Source organism: Haplochromis burtoni, unplaced genomic scaffold (genome assembly GCF_018398535.1).
Source record: "Haplochromis burtoni strain Fernald_Lab_line unplaced genomic scaffold, NCSU_Asbu1 Contig_614, whole genome shotgun sequence".
Taxonomy (NCBI): domain Eukaryota; kingdom Metazoa; phylum Chordata; class Actinopteri; order Cichliformes; family Cichlidae; genus Haplochromis; species Haplochromis burtoni.
The window spans coordinates 280,840-285,329 of NW_024582975.1; the positions used below are offsets into that span (position 1 = coordinate 280,840).

At 38.6% G+C, this 4,490-nt stretch overlaps 2 long non-coding RNA genes across 2 annotated transcripts in view; both read left to right on the top strand.

The window, feature by feature from the left end:
- LOC121812483 overlaps positions 1 to 1,572 on the top strand; it is a 27,352-nt gene extending 25,780 nt beyond the window's left edge. Inside the window, exon 4 of the long non-coding RNA XR_006053085.1 lies at positions 1,440 to 1,572. This is a non-coding gene — a long non-coding RNA (uncharacterized LOC121812483). The remainder of the gene's footprint in view (positions 1 to 1,439) is intronic.
- On the top strand, positions 37 to 501 carry LOC121812482. Its single transcript, XR_006053084.1, has 2 exons — positions 37 to 248; positions 333 to 501. It is a non-coding gene; the product is annotated as an uncharacterized LOC121812482 (long non-coding RNA).
- Positions 1,573 to 4,490: the final 2,918 nt, after the last annotated feature.

The following is a 4,490-nucleotide window of genomic DNA, read 5'->3' on the forward strand; positions in this document are numbered from 1 at the left end:
CAGTGTGTGTATATCTGTGTGCGTGTGTATGTGTCTCTTCTATCGCCCTGTCTTCCCCTCCGGCTCCGCTGTGATGTGTTAGGAGGTAACCTAGCAACAGGCTACCTCCGACCCGGAAGTGCTGTCGCCCGGAGCTGCCACACCTGCAGTCAATCCACCAGCTGCTGCCAATCAACTACCATCTTCAGCAGGGCTACTTAATGGTGTGGCTGAGCGACAGACAGCGCTGGAGTATTGCACTAAGCCTGGTAGTGTTTTCGAGTCGCTAACGTTATTGAAGTGCTGTCTGATCTTCGTACTCATTCTGCTGTCGTGTGTGTGTGTTCACCCAGGGATTGACGGAGGATTTACGGACACTAAGGAAGCACTTGGAGGAGAGACGGGCACTCACTACCACGCACGGGCTTACACGGAAGGAGGGACGCACTATCACCATTGTTGCACATTTGAACTGTTGTCACCTTGCTGCACTGTAAATAAATGCACTGTCATTATTTCTGAGCTCCGCGCCTGAGTCCACTCTTTAACAACCGTGACAGAATACTCCAGCCAGCCATGGACTCAGTGGACTCAAACCCAGTTCAGCGAGAGCTCTCTGTTCAGGGCGAAAGTTTTGGACCACCATGAGAGCATGATGAAACACATCATGACGGAACAAACGGCATGCGACAGGTGCTTGCAAACATTCAAGGTATGTTACTCACTGCTCCTGGCACCTCAGCTAAGAATCCACAACCCACTCCATCAGTAAGTGTGGCTGCAGCTTGCCCACTACCCCCTTCGCCTCCACCACCTCCACCTAGGCGAGAACATACATTACCGGTTCCGGAGAAGTTTGATGGAGATATAACAAAGAGTCGAGGCTTTCTGATGCAGTGTTCATTAATTTTCAGACAACAGACACAGGCTTACGAGCTCAGATTGTGCGAAGATCACGCTTATGGTGGAATTAATGACTGGCCGGGTGCTGCAATGGGCACAAGCCGTTTTAAATGTTCAACCGAATATCTCCTACCAAGATTTTCTGACCAAGTTCCGCTGTGTGTTTGATAAAGGAACAGATGCAGATGGCGCTGCTAATCGTTTGTTTACCCTAAAGCAGGGACGTAAGAGTGTCACAGATTTCTCCATTGACTTTTGGATCCTGGCCGAGGAGACAGGCTGGGCAGAAAACGCACTCCGGGGAGCCTTCCTGAACTGCCTAAACGAAGAACTCAAATGTGAGTTAGCTACAAAAGAGCTACCTAAACCCCTTAGCGCTTTGATTAATATGTGCAGTCAACTGGACAATCATATGAGAGAGTTTGGGAGACGGGCAGGTGAAGGATGACGGCTGGCAGGGGGCGCCGATGCGCCTACCGGGTTGCTTCCTTCTCACTGGCGAGAGGAAGAAGGGGGTTACTTGGCATGAAATGACTAACATGGCTTCTTTTTTACAGGGCATGGAAGAACGTGCCATCAGTGAGACTGTTGAAGACACCACTGTTTGAATTTATCTTCTTAAAGAGCAAGCTTCAGCAGATGAACAAGAGTTGTCCTTGCAGGCATCAGGGTGGCGAAGACTTTGGATAATGTAGCATTTGCTACATTATCCAAGGTTTAATGTATGCATTTAATGTATGCATTAAACCTTGCCTACCCTGCGGACCTTCGCTACAACTTTGACGTTTTCCAGAAGGTTTTCATGGAACTGGATGGAGCTAAACTCTCTAAAGTTCTTGCTTTCAAAAACCATCTGTTTCATTGAGAAGTCAAAGACTGCACTTCTGCAATTCTTTGCAGTTTTTCATTTTGTGTTCAGTAATGTTATACTGCTTATGTTTTTATTGCTTTCCCCTCATGTGACTGCAATGCAGGATGATTTTTCCTTTTGGTATCATGTTGTAAGAAATTTTTACTGACGATTTTTAGCAATATGTTCTAAGTCAACCTTAATGTCCTGCTTACATGTTTAAAATGAATATTAAAATTCATGTAGGTGTTTGGTATTAGTTATGTAACAATGTCATTTAAGGCTCAACTTAGTTGAAATCTTGTACAGGTAAATACTTGTACAGAAGCTGAAACTGTTGTCAAATAACACACAAGTTATATTTGTGTAAATCTGTTTATTCATAAAAGCGTGTTGCTTTTTTTCAGGTAGTCTTAATTTAGTTTACATTTTCAATTGTGTAATTAATACAAATGTTATATGTAAGAGATGACAGGATCATCTATAAGCACTTTCTTTTATTTGCTGCTAAGGTCAGTTTTTTGTGAAATATTTGCAAATATATTCTCAAACTAACTTTTTCTTTTAGTTATTTCTGCAGGCTATCTTTAAAAATGTGTTAACAAGTTTATATGGATGTGATTTTTGGACTTGTTCATGGCAGAATTGCTGCTTTCACTGCTGTTACAGTTTAATAAAGGTGAACTGTTCAGTAGCACTCACAGTCTTTGCCTTTTTTGTCAATAATGATCAGTTAATATTTCAATTGAAAAAATTAAGTAGGATTTAAAGCCATAATTTGTGTTGCAGGAACATAATTGCAATGTGTTTACATTACATAATATCATTGCGTACCACTTGCAAATAAAAATAAGTTGGTGTTAAACATTAAAATATATTGACATTATGCAATACATTGATATTATGATAACAGATTAATATTAGTACATCAAACATGATTTTTTAAAGTAATCTGATGTAAATAAAATACTTTGATTTGGCAAGCTTTAATTACTTGAGGGAAAGTGGAAAATTAAGTCAGTCATACTTATTCATATTATGTGGGACCGATGTACACAATAAAATCATGTAAATTGAAAGAACTTTTTTTTTCAGTGTACAGCTTGGAGTAAGACAACATACATGAACAGGATGATGTGGACAAAATACTCATTTGCCTAATAATTCTGCACTCCCTGTCCATATTTAGTTATAAAGTTCTTTTTTTATTATTCTAAAGACCGCAGTGATGAATTGTTGATTAGGATTGGGAAATTCAGAACTGAACAATCAAAACAGTAATACAAAATAACATATATAAGGAGTGTTTTTGTTTTTGCAAGCACATTAACCTTCTCTTATTAGTGAAATCCTCGAAATTATAAATATATAGCCTAACAGTGTGAATAAGGCACAATTATTGCACAGTTCAACAGAGGACGGAATTGCAAGTGATCAAGTCTCAGTGTTATGTAGCATTGGGTATGGCAAAATCCTCTAGTTTCAGGGAAACTGAAGGTGCTGTGTTTGATTAGCAACTATTAACACACCCAAACGGTTAGGTGAGGCTCAGTAGCGATTCACCTGGTTATACTTGTCCTTCTTGCCTGACGTGAGACTGTTGTTCAACATGGGTTTTAAAGTGACAAATTAAGAGGTTCATTCGAAGATGTGTATGGAGGATAAATGACAAGTAAAAGACATCTTGATAAGACAGTTCTATAAATACAATGAGAGCTATCTGAGATAATGAAAAGAGTGACACACAGGTGGAAAAAATGACAGCTGAAGACAATAGGGGCAGAGCAGACATTCATAATGGAAACAAAGGAACAGAAAGTAAAACGAGTCACACACACACACCAAAAAAAGAGAAAATGAAAAGGAGACAAAACAACACTGAGTACTTCAGGACCAGAGGTTGGAAAAGTACAATCTGTACTTAAGTAGAAGTACAGGTACTTGTTTTAAAATATACGATTGGTAAAAGTTGAAGTATTGAATCAACTTCTTTACTAAATTAAAAGTGAGAAAGTAGAGGCTCTTAAATATATTTAAATTTAAAAAAGTAGCTCTTGATGACGTTTCTATCAGCTATTTTTTTGCAAAAGTAACTGAAACTTGTGCTATATTACTGTAATACAATTATAATCATGAGAATATAAAATATTTTAAAAGTCTAGGTTGTAGTTGTAATGAATGAATTCACCTTGAATCAGTAAAATGAGAGGAAAAACTGATTTTTCAGTTGTCTCAGTTGATTTCCATCCTCTACACTGACTGTATATGGTTCATATTATTGTTATACTAGACCGTATAATGCTGGTGTGAAGGTGGAATTCAGTGTATGAAGTCATATTAATCTTTACTACTGTTAATATAACCTACCACTGACCATGAACATCAGTCCAACACACCTTTCTTTATTTTAAATCCATCACAGTACAGAAAAGGGATTTGTTTATCCTGCACTAAACAGTGAGGTTTTTCATGCAAACGTTAAATAAGACAAAGTCATTATACCTTTGTTTGTTTTGCAGGATGTTTCAAAATATTTAAAAATAGCTTTGGGTTTCCAGTTTATCAAACACCACCTTACGTTAAATAAAAATTCTAATCGCCCTCTCCTGGCCTGTCTTTCCGATCGTTTTCCCTCTCTGAGTGAAGTTGGCTTTCATTCTTTAATCTTCCTGTGAAATACAGCAGCTGCACAATTAACTAGCGACACACTGTGCAACAAAATGCACATACAGTAAAGTCTGCTGATATTTGTAGAGCT